Source organism: Somniosus microcephalus, chromosome 5 (assembly GCF_052327205.1).
Source record: "Somniosus microcephalus isolate GS21.2 chromosome 5, FLI_Smic_1.0, whole genome shotgun sequence".
Taxonomy (NCBI): Eukaryota; Metazoa; Chordata; class Chondrichthyes; order Squaliformes; family Somniosidae; genus Somniosus; species Somniosus microcephalus.
This window is the reverse complement of record NC_140991.1, coordinates 194,541,023-194,559,851: the sequence shown is the minus strand read 5'-3', so window position 1 is coordinate 194,559,851 and position 18,829 is coordinate 194,541,023.

Genomic DNA, 18,829 nt, shown 5'->3' with positions numbered 1-18,829 from the left:
CTTGAAACACTTCTTTGGCGTTGGCCAAGATGTCTTTTAATCGTTCAGGTATGATGTCATTATTGTTTTTTTCCTTACTGGTCACCGTCAGTGCCTGAATGGAGTGCCAGTCTAAACGTATCTTCCTTATCCATTCACGTCCCAACAACGGTGGACCACCATCTTGTAGAATGTATAAATACAACTTTTGTATTTCTTTGCCGTTGTATATCACAGGCACCCTTATTTTTCCTTTGGGGTAGACTTTCTGCCCCGTATATGTTTTTAAGATAATGGATGTGTCTTTTAGAGGTTTATGCGAAAATAGCCTCTCGTAATCTCGTCGATTTATTACGGTTAGAGCTGATCCTGTATCTAGCTCCATTCTAACTGGGGACCCTGCTATTGTGAGGGTAACCCAAATGGTTTGGTAATCCTCTTTGGCAAGTACATTATGTAATTTGAGACAGCTTAGTCTCTTGTTTCCGGAGTCGCTATCCTGGTCTTCGGAGCTATTGTCCGTCATCATTTGTACCTTCCTGTACTTTTCTTTATTGATTTTTTGTTTTCTGTCTGGATTTATTTTGTCCAGATTGGCATACCCGTGCAATGTGTCCAATCTTACCGCATTGCCTGCATGCTTTGCCCTTGAACCAGCAGTCCCTCTGGTTATGGGTGGATCTGCCGCAGCGATAACCTCTTCCGAACTCCTGTGTCATTTCATGGGTGCCGAAGTCCTGTGTCTCTTGTTGTATCTCTGCAGCTCCTTTTGCTGCTGCTTCGTATGATACAGCCATACTGAAAGCTTTGTCCAATGTTAAATCTTTTTCAGAAAGCAGTCTTTTTTGTGTTCCTTCACTTAAGAGACCGCAAACAAATTTGTCTCGAAGATAATCCGATAGTCCTGCTCCGAATTGGCAGTACTTTGATAGCTTCCTTAATTCGGTTAGGTAATCAGCGTTACTTTCATTCTTGTGTTGATTGCTCTTGAAGAACTTGAATCGTTCCGCTATCAGCAGCGGTGTTGGGTTTAAATGCTCTTGCAGGGTATCAACAATTTCTTTAAAATTCTTGTCCTTTGGTTTGGCTGGAGTGATTAAGTTTCGTAACAGCCCATATGTCTTCGCGCCCATTAAGTTCAGAAGTACTGAAGCTTTTTTTTCATCTGCTATTCCATTTGCAGTGCAATAAACCTCTACTCTTTCCACGTATGTGGTCCAATCTTCTATTTCGCCAGCAAAAGCCTCAATATTACCAGATTTAGGCATTTCAGAAAGGATATGGCGCTTCCCGCGTTTTTTTTCCTCTCTGTAGCAACGATATGGCGTTTCCCGCCGCTGCTACCGATAACAACGCTGTTTTACTGTGGTTTCCGTTTATTCACTGTTGGAGACTCGTTCCCAACGGAGGTCTAAACGCTGACCTGCTTGCTGCGCCGGCCGTCTCCCGAGTGCACCCTCCCAGTCCGTTATTGCTTGCCTCCGATTTCGCTGCCTGTCTCCGCTGTAGAGCCCGCCGCTGGAGCTCCAGCCTGATGCCCAGGAAGGATTAGCGCAGTACCTGCCACCAGCTTGGCCAGCTGGTGAAACCACAGTTTCTCTTACTTCCTTGAGTCTTCTGGACGCTGGAGGAATCGATGTCATTGAGGTGCTGCCGAATTGCAGGTAAGTCCGTTTCCACTTCGTCGCCACTGTAGTGTCCGTGTGTAGATAAAGACACTGAAGACAGGAGTTGGTTCATAGGTATTTACTGAGCAAGTCTGGGGGGGGTTCTAAAGGATATACACAATACACAGGCTTATTTAGCCCAAGTGGCAATTACCGGCATTACGCACACCTGGGGCTCTTAAAGGCACATACACCACAATTGCTCTTAAAGGCACATACACCACAAATTCATCTTTTTTTGCAAATGCTTTGTGCATTCAGATATAGTACCTTTAGCTTTACCTTTTTCTATTTTTCCCTGATGTTGCTTTAGTTACTAATGCCCTATTACCTTTATTAATCTTTCTGTCCCTTCCTGACCCACTCTGCTTATCTTTACCCAGATCACTACTCTGCTCGACAACCGTGACGTTTCTCTTACTGCTTTTGAATTTACACTTTCCTGAATCCTCCCATCCTCCCATCCCCCCTTCATTAGTTTAAAGCCCTATCTACCGCCCTAGTTATTTGATTCGCTAGGACGCTGGTCCATGCCCGGTTTAAGTGGAGCCCGTCCCCACGGAACAGCTCCCTCTTTCCCCAGTACTGGTGCCAGTGCCCCATGAATTGAAACCCCTGCCTCCCACACCACTCTTTGAACCACACATTTAACCTTCTAATCCATTTGTCCCTGTGCCAATTTGCGCATGGCTCAGGTAACAATCCAGAGATTATTACCTGAGAGATACTGCATTTTAATTTCGATCCTAGCTCCTCAAACTCTCTCAGCAGAACCTCATTCCTAGTTCTACCTAGTCGTTGGTTCCTACATGGACCACGACAGCTGGATCCTCCCCCTCCCAGTACAAATTCTTCTCCGGCCACGAGGAGACATCCTTTACCCTGGCACCAGGCAGGCAACACAAACTTGGGAACTCCCGATCGCAACTGCAGAGAACAGTATCTATCCCTCTGACTATACTGTCCCCTACCACTACCACATTCCTTTCCACTCCTTCCCACCCCCCCCCCCCCCCCACAACCACCACTTGAATGGCCTCCTGCACCATGGTGCCCATGGTCAGTTTGCTCATCCACCTTGCAGTCCTTGTTCTCATCCCCACAGGTAGCAAGTATCTCATACCTGTTGGTCAAAGTCAAGGGCCAAGGCTCCGCCATCACTACATCCAGGGTCCTCATACTTTCCTGATTCACAGTCACAACCTCCTGGCCCTGACCATTGACAAACTCTAAACTACTACTTAATCTAAGGGGTGTGACTGCCTCCTGGACCAAGTGTCCAGGTAACTCTCCCCCTCCATGATGCCCTGCAATTTCTGCACCTCCGACTCCAGCTCAACAACTCTGAACCGAAGTTCCTCGAGCTGCAGACGCTTGCCGCAGATGTGGTTGCTTGGGATCTTGCTGGTCTCCACAAACTTCCACATGCTGCAGTTACTGCACACCACCTGCCCTGCCATGTCTATCTAACCTTCTTTATTTATTCGATTAGTTAATTTTTTATCAATTATTTTAGTTTTATTAATTAATTGGTTTATCTAGTTTAAGTTACTAATTCAGTAAAGTAATAGCAAGTTAGTTTCCTAGCTCTCTCTTTAACCCACTTCCCTCGCTTAGAGGCTTGAAAAAAAACTCCCCAACCTACCTGTTGCCCTGTGATGTTACTCCTTGTTTTTTTTTCCTGTTTTGACGGTTCCCCGCATAGCCGCTCTCTTTATAGCGCCACCGCCATCACTGCTCTTGTCGTTTTATCCCAGGTCCGCTCCTCACGCCGCTGCTCTCTAGTGTGTTACATTGTGGTAACGAACCAGTACCAGAGTTTTACCTCCTATCTTTATACTTCCTTTCTTGGGTATTCCGCAGAGCGATGTTCATGTGATGGGGCATTCAGTCGTCCCTACTGTCATGCTGACCGCCGTGGTTGTCACACAATATTTTCCTTTGCCTTTATAAGCCCAGTTTGTTCTTCCCTTCTCCCATAATTTCAAGCCCATTTTGCAGTTTGGTGAATCCTCATCCAGCATAAATCCACAGGCTGGAATGGTATGTTGTCTTACCACGTCACACTTACAGGTCCATGTGGTTCCTTTCAAAGTACAACACCCCATGTCTGGTGCAATCCATGTTCCATGATTCTTAATCAGAGTGCGGCTATCCCTCATGTTGTTTGTGTATTAGGCTTCGTTGGAGTCTTCAATCACTCCTATTGATTCTACCTGGTACACCTTCCAAGGTTGAGTCACATTCTTTCTTAGCAGGGGTAGCGCCAGTACAACCGGTATGATATCCTTGTCTCTGCCCTCATCTCGGGGGGGGGGGGGGACACAAATGCCATTCCCATCTGGGGCATCATATCATAGTCTGTGTATACGCGGTTCCTTCAAACCATATTCTCAGTTGTTCTTGGATCTTCCCCAGCTCCCACACAAATTCTTCCGTAAACAGTAATGTATTCTGATGCTCCCTCAGGTTGTCGCCCTTTTGTTGGTTCATTGTTGTCTATAATCCTTCTAATTGTCTCCTCATAACCTCCTCATCTTCCCACATGCTCTCTATATCTATCCTGTTCATTCCTGCTAACTCTGCTGTAGCTCCTATTCCTATTGTTTCCTAACAATTCCATTACTAATTCTCCTAGCATTTCATCTATAATCTGTGATTTCTACAAATACATTTCAACTGTACCCCAAATCCTCCTTTCACCTTTACCACATCGTTTTCTTCCTGCCCATTATAAATGTGGCCTTTTCTTTTATCCTTGAATCTTATTAATGCCGTTACACAGCATGGCATATTCCCTGAGCCCCCATTTTTATGCTGACACACGTGTGTCTCGTTATTATGCGGCAGAAATTTAGGCCAACACAACTGAGTTCTGTTTTCATATGACTCTTTGTGGACGTCCAACTTCAGCCAGTTAGCCAGTTTTCTGTTTGCGTTTCTGGTTTCACCTTATGGAACGTGACATCCTTGGAGTCTGGACAGGTGCATTCAAGACACACCCCCCTGGTCTTGTCTGACTAAGCGGACCTGTGGTGTATAATGGCATAGTGAAGTTCCTGAACCACCAGTGTCTGTGCTGAATGTCTCTCTCCCCTCCAGTAATAGTACAATCATTTTGGGGCTCACCTTTAGAATTCAGTCCGTATATACTTCCAGTGAGGAACAGTAGCAGGATGTACAACATCTTTGTCACTCCTTCATCTGCGGCCACAAGACCAAATGTAGCATTTATTCTTTATTCAACATCTGCACCCTTTTTATAGGGTTTACACTGATCCCATGATATCACGTATTGTATTATCTTTCCTCATTTCTGGATGGCCAATTTAATGTTGGTTTCTCCCAATTTGTCCATGATTTCATAATGGGCTTTCCCAGTTACCCTCCCAGGCCTCCCTTTAAAACATTTCTTAACATCACTTGATCGCCAATTGAGTAGGTGATACGACAAGTAGGGTGGTTATCCTTGGTGGTGTTAAGATGGGCAGCACCCATCTTCTCTGCTGTATGGAGCAGAGTAGAATCTAAGGATTGTTGGAGGTTCTGGAGGAATTGGTCATGGGTCTGATGAGTAGCAATGGGGAGTGGGACCACTGTCAGATGCAAGGAGTCGGGACTGGAGGAGGCGGCAGAACATAAATACAGTGGGAGCAGAGGCTGCATGGACCTGCGAGGAGTCTGGACCAGAGGAGGCAGTATATCTCCGGCAAATTCTAAAACGACAAAAAAAATCAAGGCGTGATGTCACAGGACAGATTGGTTGGTGAGTATTAGTTTCTTTTGCTAAGCTAGGCAGTGGAGTGGGAAGCTATAACATACTTTATTAAATTAAACACTTCTGGATAAACTAATTAATATAACTATAAATAATCATTGAATAAAGATTTTAACTAATTAAATAAATAAAAGGTTAGACTAAGATATGGCAGAGCAGTTGTGTGTCTGGACTGTAGTATGTGGGAGTTTGTGGGCAGTGAGGCTATCGCAAGTGAACACATCTGCGGTAGATGTCTCCATCTCGAATCTCTCCGGCTCAGAGTCTTTGAGCTGGAGTGCGAGTTGGAGACACTCTGACACATAAGGGAGGGGGAGGAGTATCTGAACATTTTGCTCCAGACCTCGGTCACACCTCGTAGAGAGTAGCAGGATCAGAATGGGGTTGGTGTGACCGATAGTGTGCAAAGTAAAGGGGACCGAGGTAAGAAAGAGAACAAGTATCCACTGAAACTGATCCTATCCAACAAGTACAATGTACTTGCTACATGTGAGGATAAGGATAAAGACTGCCAGAAGGACAGCCAGAATGTGGACCATGGCACTTTGGAGCAGGAGGCTGTCCTAAGTGGGGAGGAGGAGAGGAAGCGTAATGAGGTAGTTGTAGGGGATTCTATCATTAGGCGGACAGATAGCATCCTTTGTAAGCAATATAGAGAGTCCCGCATGGTATGTTTCCTACCTGGAGCCAGGGTGGGGGGCATCTCGAACCTGCTTGAAAGGATACTGGAGAGGGATGGGGAGGATCCAGTCGTTGTGGTCCATGTTGGGACCAACAACATAGGGAAGAGTAGGCAAGAGGTCCTGTTTGGGGAGTACCAGGAGCTAAATTAAAGAACGACCTCAAGGGTTATAATCTCTGGATTATTACCTGAGCCACATGAAAAGTGACGTAGGGATAAGCTGATTAGGGAAGTGAACACGTGGCTAAAGAAGTGGTGTAGGAAAGAGGGGTTCCATTTCATGGGGCACTGGCACCAGTATTGGGACAGGAAGGAACTGTACCGTTGGGACGGGCTCCACCTGAACCAGTCTGGGACCAGACTAGTGGAAAAAATGAATAGGGTGGTCACAAGGACTATAAACCAGTAAATGGGAGGGAGTGCTCAGGTGAAAACTGAAGTAAAAATAGTAGATCAAAAACAAACAAAAGGGAAAAGAGTAGAGTAGCAGTCAGAAATTGTGCCTTAGGCACTACATATAGAGGGAAAACTTAAAGATGTAAAGTGATTAAACCAAGTGAGAAAAACATTAGAATCGAAGGACAGGCTAGGGTGTGTAGTGTCTGCGTATCAATAATACACGGACTGCAGGAGAACAATAATAACAGGTATTTACTGAACAGAGGGCAAGCTTAAACTGAAAGTACAGAAGCCTGCTATGGCTTTATATACAGGTGTGGTCACTGCTGGTACTACAGTATAAAATCAGTTCTCTGTTAAAGGTACATACACAACAATTCCTCCCCTTTTAGATAAACAGTACATAACATTCATTTAACAATTAAATAATAACTAATTACAATTTTCTCTGTAATATATACATCAACTGAAATAATCATTTATAAGTTCAGTCTTTGAGGAGGCTTCCTGATCCTGACTGGATAGCGCCTTTCTCGAGTATCCTGTTCTTGCGGCGGAGTCGATTCTGGCTCATTGTCATTGGTTGGTTCGTCAGCTTCCAATACCACTGATTCTGAGGTAGACGCAATCTGTACTTCGGGTTCATTACCAGGTGCACATGCTCGTGGTATGGGTTTGGCTTGGGCTTGTTCCTGTGACTCTAGAATCTGGTCAGCATGGCATCTCACGATGCTCTCTCCAACGTCCACTGTGTACATTAGTGGTCCCTGCTGTGTGCCTATCGTTCCTGGCTGCCATTTTTCTGTTCGGTAGTCGCGGGCCAAGACTGGTTGCCCTATCTTGAAGCTCCTGGTTGGCTTCTCATTTATGTGCTGGAATTGCTTATCCTCAACATCTCGCCTTATGTTTGGTTTGAGCAAATCCAGGTGACATCTTAGCCTTCGGTTGAAGAACATTATGGCTGGAGCTTGGTTGGTGACTGCGTGTGTCGCATTCCGGTAAGCAAAATGTGGTAAACCACTGTTTGTATTCCACTGTGTACATGCCTGGACATGCCTCGGCTGACTCCTCCCACAAGTCCTAGTATAAAGGTGACTGCTTCCCAGCCCTTTGTATTTCTGGACCGGTCGACCACTCGAGGCAGACCTTCATTCTTTTGTTAATAAAAGCCTTTAGTTACTCTCTTAACTCTCATAAAAGACTGAGTAATTGATAGCGCATCAATTTTATTAACAAAATTTTTATAATGGAGTAGATCCTCACACCAGCATGCCTGGACTTAGATCATCGGGAGGCGGACTCATCCACCAAGTTTACTCACTGGCTTAAGTGTTTCGAAAAATTCCTGACCGCCTCCGCAGCAATCAAATCGGACGAGGACAAACTGGATGTCCTGACCTCCAAAGTGAACCACCGAGTGTACTCGGTCATCCAAGACGCGACCTCGTACGCGGACGCTATCAAGCTCCTCAAGGACCAGTACACGCGCCCAGTGAACGAAGTGTACGCCAGGCACCTTCTGGGGAGTCGTAAACAACAACCTGGGGAATCGACCGTGGAATACCTTCAGGCACTGTCTGTGCTTGGCCGGGCCTGTGGTTGTAAGGATGTAAAGGCCGCCGTGTACACAGAGGAACTTATCCGGGACGCTTTTGTAGCGGGCCACAGATCCAATTACACCCGACAGCGACCTCAACAAGGCCTCTGAACTCGCACTATCACTGGATGCAGCCTACCGGGGCATGGATGCCTACTCCTCTGCACCATGGACGCCATGGGGAATGACCGCCTGGGACACGGTAGGACCGCCTCATAGCGCCGTGCCACCCCAGCCACAGCCCAACTACCGCAGCAGTGTCCCAAGGCCAGACAGCAGTGCCCCAAGGCCAGAAATGCTACTTCTGTGGCCAGGCAAAACACCCCAGAGCGCGCTGCCCGGCGAAAAACACGATCTGCTCGGGCTGCGGGAAGAAGGGACACTAGGCTAACGTCTGCAGGGCCAAAGCCACCCCGAACCCCAGCAGCGCCACGCGTGGGCCATGCGGGCCGCCATCTTGGGCCTCCCCGGCCATGTGCGAACCACCGGTACAGCAGCCATTTAGGACGCCTCCAGCCACATGGGGATCATGGACGGCGCCATCTTGGACGACAGCCGGAACGCAGCAGGCCCCCAACACCGCCTCATCTGATACCCGCAGCGACACACCGACCCCTACGCTGGCATCCGTTACACTGGACCAAGCGAGACAGCACCAGCTGGCCAGTTCCACAATGGACATTAAGGTAAATGGTCACGATACAATCTGCCTTTTTGACTCTGGGAGCACGGAGAGCTTCATCCACCCCGACACGGTGCGGCGTTGCTCTCTCCCAGTCCTGCCTGCGCACCAGCGGATTTCTATGGCCTCCGAGTCCCAGTCGGCGGACATCGGCGGCTACTGCGTGGTGACACTCGTAGTAGAGGGGACTGTGTATGATCATTTTAAACTTCTGGTCCTGCCCGACCTCTGCGCTGCCGTCCTGCTGGGGTTAGATTTTCAGTGCCACCTTAAAAGTGTTACGATGGCGTACGGTGGACCCCTACCCCCACTCACAGTCCGCAGCCAGCAGCTTCCAAATTGCCCGCCGCGCACCAGGTGCAACCTCTCCACGCTCGGTCACCCCACCCGCCCCCCCCACTGTTTGCTAACCTCACCCCCGACTGTAAGCCCATCGCCACAAAGAGCAGGCGATACAGTGCCGGGGACCGGGTTTTCATTAAAACCGAAGTGGAGCGGCTCCTGAAGGAAGGGATTATTGAGGGCAGCACCAGCCCCTGGCGAGCCCAGGTTGTGGTCGTTAAGACCGGCGAGAAGCAACGCCTGGTCATCGACTACAGCCAGACAATAAATCGCTACACCCTGCTGGACGCCTACCCACTCCCCCGCATAGCTGATATGGTCAACCAGATCGCGCAGTACCGTGTCTTCTCGACCATTGACCTGAAATCAGCATACCACCAGCTCCCTATCCGCCCTGAGGACCGCCAGTATACTGCCTTTGAGGCAAACGGCCGCCTCTATCACTTCCTTAGGGTTCCCTTTGGCGTCACCAACGGGGTCTCCGTCTTCCAAAGGGAGATGGACCGGATGGTAGATCAAAATGCGTTGCAGGCCACTTTCCCATATCTGGACAATGTGACCATCTGCGGCCGTGACTTGCAGGACCATGACACAAACCTCGAAAAATTCCTCCGCACCGCCCAACTCCTGAACCTGACATATACCAAGGAGAAGTGCATATTCCGCACAAACCGCCTCGCCATCCTTGGCTGTGTTGTGGAACACGGAGTCATCGGCCCCGGCCCCGACCGGATGCGTCCCCTTATGGAACTCCCACTGCCTCAAGGCCCTGAAGAGGTGCCTAGGGTTTTTCTCCTATTATGCCCAGTGGGTCCCCTACTATGCGGACAAGGCCCATCCGCTGATCAAGTCCACCTCTTTTCCCTTGACGGCAGAGGCCCGCTTAGCCTTCCACCGTATCAAGGAGGACATTGCCAAAGCCACCATGCACGCAGTGGACGAATCCATCCGCTTCCAGGTGGAAAGCGACGCGTCCGACTTTGCCCTGGCCGCTACCCTCAATCAGGCGGGGAGACCCGTGGCCTTCTTTTCACGAACCCTCCAAGGCCCGGAGACCAGACACTCCGCTGTTGAGAAGGAGGCCCAGGCGATTGTGGAGGCTGTGCGTCATTGGAGGCACTACCTGGCCGGAAAACGATTTACCCTGCTAACTGACCAACGTTCAGTTGCTTTCATGTTTAACAACAAGCAGAGGGGCAAAATCAAAAATGACAAGCTCTTGAGGTGGAGAATCGAACTTTCCACCTACAATTACGAGATCTTGTACCGGCCCGGGAAGCTCAATGAACCCCCGGATGCGCTATCGCGTGGCACCTGCGCCAGCGCGCAGATCGATAGACTGCGGGCCCTCCACAATGACCTCTGCCACCCGGGGGTCACCAGGTTCTTCCACTTCATCAAGGCCCACAACCTGCCTTACTCTATTGAGGAGGTCAGGACCATGACCAGGAACTGCCAAGTCTGCGCTGAGTGCAAACCGCACTTTTATGGACCAGACAGGGCCCACCTGATAAAAGCCACTCGCCCCTTCGAGCGCCTGAGCGTTGATTTTAAAGGGCCTCTCCCCTCCTCCGACCGCAATGTGTACTTCCTCAATATTATTGATGAGTACTCCCGTTTCCCGTTCGCCATCCTCTGCCCGGACATGACCAGTGCCACGGTCATTAAATGTCTGAACGACCTCTTCACCCTGTTCGGTTTCCCCAGCTATATCCATAGCGACCGGGGCTCATCGTTTATGAGCGACGAACTCCGTCAGTACCTGCTAACTAGGGGTATTGCCACAAGCAGGACCACCAGTTACAACCCCCGGGGGAACGGACAGGTGGAAAGAGAAAATGCAACAGTTTGGAAGGCCGCCCTGCTAGCCTTAAAGTCTAGGGGCCTTCCAACCTCCCACTGGCAGGATGTGCTCCCCGATGCGCTCCACTCTATTCGGTCACTGCTCTGCACTGCCACTAACGCCACCCCTCATGAGAAAATGTTTGTCTTCCCAAGGAAGTCCACATCGGGGACATCGCTACCGCCATGGCTGACGTTCCCAGGGCCGGTCCTACTGAGAAGGCACGTGAGGACCCATAAAACGGACCCCCTGGTCGAGAGGGTCGACCTCCTCCACGCCAACCCCCAGTATGCTTACATTGCATACCCGGACGGGCGGGAGGACACAGTCTCCATAAGAGACCTTGCACCCTCGGGGGCCGCAGTAACCCACTACTCGCTACCACCAGCCCCCCCCCCCCCCCCCACCACGATCCGATATCCAGCCCCAGCAGACGGCAGGCCTGGGCCCCGCAACCCGCTCGACATCTACGAGGACGACACGCCTGTGCCACAGCCTACGCAGGACTCGACGCCGGAAGCTCCACTACCCCTGCCGTCGCCACACCGATCACAGCGGCAGACAAGACCTCCGGAGAGACTCCAATACACTAACTTTTAATACACTTCACCCCGCCGGACTCAATTTTAAACAAGGGGTGAATGTGGTAAACCACTGTTTGTATTCCACTGTGTACATGCCTGTACATGCCTCGGCTGACTCCTCCCACAAGTCCTAGTATAAAGGTGACTGCTCCCCAGCCCTTTGTATTTCTGGACCGGACGACCACTCGAGGCAGACCTTCATTCTTTTGTTAATAAAAGCCTTTAGTTACTCTCTTAACTCTCAGTCTTTTATGAGTAATTGATAGCGCATCAATCTTAGCCTTCGGTTGAAGAACATTATGGCTGGAGCTTGGTTGGTGACTTCATGTGTCGCATTCCGGTAGGCAAACAAGAAATTATCCACCTTGTGTTGTAGTGGTATGTCGTCGTTATACATCGCCTTTATTGCCTTTTTAAAGGTCTGAACAAACCTCTCAGCCAATCCATTTGTGGCTGGATGATATGGGGCAGATGTGTAATGTTTCACCCCATTATTCCTCAGAAACCTCCGGAAATCCTCGGACACAAACTGTGGTCCATTGTCGGAGCAAATCTGTTCTGGCAAGCCATTCCTGGCGAAGATGGTCCGTAGGACTGCAATAGTTTTCTCCGTGGTGGTGGAGGACATTTTGATGACCTCTGGCCATTTCGAATGGGCGTCCACGGCGATTAAAAACATTGAGTCCATAAATGGACCAGCAAAATCAATGTGTACCCGTTGCCATGGAGATGAGGGCCACTCCCATGGGTGTAGCGGGGCCTGTGGTGGAGCGTTTTGGACCTTCTGGCATCCTGTGCATCTCTTGGTCATATCCTCGATTTCTTTATCGATTCCCGGCCACCACACAAACGGCCTAGCTAGGCTCTTCATTTTTACCCCTCCCAGATGACCCTCATGAAGCTCATTGAGCACTCTATCTCTCAACTTGTGTGGAATTACCACTCGGGATCCACACATCAAGGTCCCCCGGCACACTGACAGCTGTTCTCTCCTTGGCGAGAATGCTGGCAACAGTGAGTCGCCATGTGCTGGCCATCCCTTCACCGTCAAATCATAGACCCGAGAGAGTGTCGGGTCATTTCGGGTTTCCTTCTCTATACTTGAGTTTGTAACAGGTAGACATTCGACTATGGTCGAATGGAATATCTCAACAGGGTCCACTGCAGGTGCTTCCTCCACCGTAGGCAACGGTAGGCACGACAGCCCATCAGCGTTTCCATGCTGTTTCGTACCCTTGTACTCTATGTCGTACTGATGTGCCCCTAGAAAAAGTGACCATCTTTGCAGCCGTTGCGCCGTCATCACCGGAACGCCCTTCTTTGGGTCAAAAATGGAGACCAGAGGCTGATGATCAGTCAGTAGGGTGAATTTCTGCCCGTGCAGATAGTGATTAAACTTCTTCACCCCCCACACCAGGCTGAGGGCCTCCCTGTCAATCTGGGTGTAGTTGCGCTCGGCTGAGGTTAACGAGCGCGATGCAAAGGCTATTGGCCTCTCTGAACCGTCAAGGAATTTGTGTGACAGCACCGCTCTAATGCCGTAGAGAGACGCATCACATGCCAACCGAATCGGTAGTGTTGGATTGTAGTGGGCCAATACTTCTTTTGAAGTGATTAGGAATTTACACTTCTGAAAGGCACGCTTACACTCATCACTCCATTTCCATGTTACTCCAGTTTGCAGCAGGGCGTTGAGTGAGTGCAGAATTGTAGATAAATTCGGCAAGAACTTATGGTAGTAGTTCACCAACCCAAGGAACGACCTCAGTTGCGACACATTTTCCGGTGCTGGAGCCTTGACTACTGCCTCAATCTTGTCTGGGGACTTATGCAACCCTTCCTCATCAATCATGTGGCCACAATACGAGATTTGTCTCCTGAAGAACTCGTATTTGGGGCGGTTGGCTCGTAGCCCATATTCTTGTAATCTAGTGAGCACCTGCTCCAGGTTGGCAAGGTGTTCACTGTCATTTTCGCCCGTAACCAGGATGTCGTCCAAATAACACTGGGTCCCCAGGATCCCTTGCAGGACTTGTTCCATCGCCCTCTGCCAAATAACTGGGGCTGATGCTACCCCGAATACCAGTCGGTTGTACTGGTAAAGGCCTTTGTGAGTGTTTATCGTGAGGTATTTCCTAGATGCTTCTTCCACCTCCATTTGCAGATACGCTTGGGCCAGATCAATCTTCGTAAAGCGTTTCCCTCCAGATAGTGAGGCGAAAATATCTTCTATCCGTGGAAGTGGATATTGTACTGTGTGCAGGACTGGGTTCACAGTTACCTTGAAGTCCCCACAGATGCGAACCTTCTTCGGCTCCCCAGGCGTGCTGCTCAATGATTTCTTCATTACAGGAACGATGGGTGTGGCCCACTCGCTCCAGTTCACCTTGGACAGCACACCTGAACGCTTCAGACTCTCCAGCTCTGCTTCAATGGCTGGGCGGATCGCGTACGGTACCGGTTTGGCCTTAAAAAATTTTGGGTTTGCGTTATCTTCGATTTTTATCGTTGCCGTTACTCCTTTTAGAGTCCCAAGTCCTTGTTGGAACACCTCTTTCGCGTCAGTTAGAATTTTTGACAGTCGTCCAGGTGTGACGTCGTCATCCTTTTTGTCAGTCACAGTTAGCGCCTGAATGGAATGCCAATCCAATTGTATTTTTCGGATCCATTCACGTCCCAATAATGGTGGTCCTCCATCTTGTAGTATATATAGATACAGTTTCTGTGTTTCCTTGCCGTTGTATTTAACTGGCACCCTTATTTTTCCTCTGGGGTAGGCTTTTTGCCCCGTGTATGTCTTCAATACAATGGACGTGTCCTTCAAGGGTATGTGTGAGAATAGCCGCTCATAGTCTCGTCGATTCATGATAGTTAGGGCTGACCCTGTGTCCAATTCCATCGTTACTTGGGACCCTGCTATCATGAGGGTGACCCAAATGGTTCGGTGACCCTCCTTTGCGATCACGTTGTGTAACTTTAGACAACTTAGTCTCCTGCTCCCGGAGTCATTATCACTCTCCTGAACTACTGCCTGTCATTTTTTTTACTTTCTTGTACTTTTCCTTAGTTCTTTTAGTGTTGGTTTTCTTTCCCGACCTGCAGACTCTTGCTATGTGTCCCATTTTCCCACATTGCCTGCATACTTTGTCCTTAAACCAGCAGTCCTTCTGATCATGGGTTGTTCTGCCGCAGCGATAGCACTTTTCTGCTCCATATGCCATTTCGTTAACGCTGTATTCTTGTGGTTTCTGTTGTATTTCCACAGCTCCCCGTGCTGCTGCTTCGTAGGATACTGCCACGCTGAAAGCCTGTTCTAGCGTCCGGTCCTTTTCCGAAAGTAGTCGTTTCTGGGTTCCTTTACTCTGGAGCCCGCAGACAAACTTATCCCTTAAGGTGTCTGCCAGTCCTGCTCCGAACTGGCAGTGCTTCGATAACTTGTGTAGTTCCGTAAGATAGTCAGCATTGCTCTCATCTTTGTGCTGGTTTCTTTTATGGAACTTGAATCTTTCTGCTATCAGCAGCGGTGTAGGGTTTAGGTGTTCCTGTAAGATATTAACAATCTCTTCAAAACTTTTCTCCATTGGTTTAGCTGGGGTAATTAAATTCCGCAATAGGCCGTACGTTCTCGCGCCCATCAAATTTAATAATACCAACGCCTTCTTTTCATCGGCCACCTCATTTGCCTTGCAGTACACTTCAATTCTTTCCACATACGTGGTCCAGTCTTCTACCTCGTTGTCGAAAGCAGTGATACTGCCACTCTTCGGCATCTTGGTGGTTTAAAATGGCGCCTCCCGCACTTTTCCTTCTTCCCCAATGGAATAAAATGGCGCCTCCCGCGCTTTTCCTTCTTCCCCTTGCTGCCACGCTGCTCCTAGCGTTCTACAGGGTAATGACGGCGACCTGCGGCTTCGGCGCATCTCACTTTTCCTTCCCCTCGTTTTATTTTCTCTACGCTGCCCGGTTCTTGAGCACCGACCGCGCCCTGTGCGCTCCTCTCTCGCTCTCCACGGCCCTTTTGCAGAGCCGCTCGAGCCCGCTGCAGTCCGGAAGGGTCAGCGCACTACCTGCTACCAGCACGATTTGCTGGAACACCTTGACTGGGGAGCCGAGCCCCGCTCTCCACAGCCTCTCCTGCAATTCCTCGAACTCCGATGGATCACTGGGCGGTTGCCTGCGGTCGACGCCCGTTGCTCTGACTTCGACCTCCAAGAGGCTTCTTTTCAGGGAAAGATCCCCGTGAGGTGATGCAGTACTGCAGGTGAGTTCAAACCTGCTCGTCGCCAGTGTAGTGTCCGCGTATCAATAATACACGGACTGCAGGAGAACAATAATAACAGTTATTTACTGAACAGAGGGTAAGCTTAAACTGAAAGTACAGAAGCCTGCTATGGCTTTATATACAGGTGTGGTCACTGCCGGTACTACAGTATAAAATCAGTTCTCTCTTAAAGGTACATACACAACAGGGTGTGTGGCCCAAATAAGTGTTGTTCATACAAACTCGAGTATAAGGAATAAGTTGAATGAACTGCAGGTGCAAATTCAAATTGGAGGGTATGACACGGTATCCATTACTGAGACATGGCTGCAAGATGGTCAGGACTGGGAACTAAATATACCAGGTTATAAAGTCTACAGGAAAGATAGGGAAAATGATAGGGGGAGGAGTAGCCTTAGTGATTTAAGGATGAAATCACTTCAGTGACGAGAGAGGATATAATGAGGTAAGCAGGCAATGGAGACTTTATGGGTAGAATTAAGAACTAGGAAAGGATTTAAGACTCTAGTGGGAGTTGTGTGTAGGCCCCCGGTAGCAGCTGTGAAGTGCTAGATTGTATAAATGCAGAGATTAGACAAGCTTGTAGTAAAGGCAGAGTGGTTTTAATGGGGGATTTTAACTTTCATATATATTGGGATAAGCAGACTAGCACCTGTAAGAAAGGTACTGAATTTCTTGATTGTGTCTGATTAGTTTTCACAACAATATGTCCTAGAGGCAACAAGGGGGCATGCCATATTATATTTATTAATGAGCCAGATTTAGTTAACAGCCTAACTGTGTGTGAACATTTATCCAATAGCGATCATAACATGATCGAGTTCAACGTAACGTTTAAAAAGGAGAAACACGAAACAGCTAATGATTCTAGGTTTAGGTAAAGCCGACTCTGGGCAAATCTGTTGATGGGTAAAATGACAGAAGATCAGTGGGAGAAGTTTAAAAAAGAATTTAATTTGATACACAACCAGTTTATACCCCCGAGGGGCAAGAGCTCTACTTGGCAATAAAAACAGCCATGGACAACAAGTCACTACTGGATTTCTCCTCGCAAGTGCCGAAGGGCAAGGCTGCCACTGTAACCCTTAATTCTTTAAATTTTCTTCTTGTCCTCTCTTCCACATCTTTCCTCCCTCAATTTCCTTATCATGCCTAGGGCTGTCAGCAATGTTACTAACACTACTAGCTGAGCAGCTGCTAGCCCCATCTCAACAGCCTTGCCCATACGCTGCACGAGGGTACTCCTTTATCATCTTTATCCATTTTTACATCTGCTTTATGTTTGGCCCTCTCCTTTGACTCGGCTTTTATTGAAAGTGATCAGTCTCCAATATTTCCTCCCTTACAACCACCTCCCCTTTCTATATCATCTATAGAGATTGAGGACTGTATAACTGGCACAGTGGTTTCCCAGTCACTGTCGCGTTAAAACGTCATACAACTTGATGTCCACTCTACTCACTAACAACTTAAATATGACTCACACGTGTATGTGTTCTTTATCCTGTGTTGTGCGGCGTAGTTGTCGCTGTGGGTTGTTGATGCTCTTCCGGATCAAGTCCTTGATGGTTCAGGTTTCGCTTCAGACCAGTGTCGACCGTCTCCGGTTTTCAAAATGCTGCAAGTTCAGTTTGGGGCCAGCTCGCTAATGTTGAATTTAAAAGAACATGTGCGTTGTTCGCTTGAGTAACAAAGTCAGCTTTTGGTTCTGGTTAAAACACTTATTCTTGCTTCAGAACAGAAAGTAGTTGTGCAGATGGTACAATTAAATGTAAACATGCGCTTCTTGCATTGTACCATCTATTGCTAGTGGGTGTAAGCTATTTATACATTTCCAATGTGCGTGTTGAGGAAAGTCCTTTCTGTCTCCTATTGGTCCCTTTTTTATTATTGCAGCTCTTTATATGGTACTACTTTTCAGCGGTTTTCCTTCATGTCTAGATTCGCCTGGACTTGCATTTTCCTTTCTGTCCATGTATCAACAAACCTCTAAGAAGAACAATACCAGCTTGTCCAGTCTCTCCACATAACTGAAGTTCCTCATCCCTGGTACCATTCTAGTACATCACCTCTGCACCCTCTTCAAGGCTTTAACATCCTTCCTAAAGTGTGGTGCCTAGAATTGGACACAATACTCCAGCTGAGGCCTATCCAGTGGTTTATAAAGGTTTAGCATTACTTCCCTGCTTTTGTACTTTCTGTCTTATTAATAAAACCAAGAACCCCATATGCTTTTTGAACAGCCTTCTCGACTTGTCCTGCTACCTTCAAAGATTTGTGTATGTTCCCCCACAGGTCTCTGTTTCTGTACCCCCTTTAAAATTGTGCCATTTAGTTTATACTGCATATGTCTTCCGGTTTCTTTTTCTTTGTGTTCATGTTTGTTTTGTGGTGTTCTCGCCCTCTTTTGCTGACCATTCCGTGCATGCCACTGTTACCATTCCATTGGCAGGGGTGGTGAGTTGAATTGTTTACAGCAGTTTTTTTCCTGGCATCACATAAGGAAAATTACCCCAAAAAATCAGTGCCTTTCATCTGTCAGTGTTATTGTTCGGAGCATGGAACTTTGTTGTGCTGTGTTTAGTTAAACATAACCAGCTGTTTTTGTGAATGTTTTATTCCATTTAAAAAAAAAAGTATTCCATTGCTGCAACTCCATGCATGGATATTGTAACTTGCGGTTAATTTTTAATTGGATTCTAGTGCATGGTATCTGTGTCAAGGTCCTCTTTTAATCATATTGTTGTTAATGCTGGAATGATACAAGAACATAAGCAAATAAGAAATAGGAGCAAGAGTAGGCCATTCGGCCCCTCAAGCCTGCTCCGCCATTCAGTAAGATCATGGCTGATCATCTACCTCAACTCCACTTTCCTGCACTATCCCCATATCCCTTGATTCACTTAATATCCCAAAATTTATCAATCTCAGTCTTCAATATACTCAACGACTGAGCCTTTACAGCCCTCTGGGGTAGAGAATTCCAAAGATTCA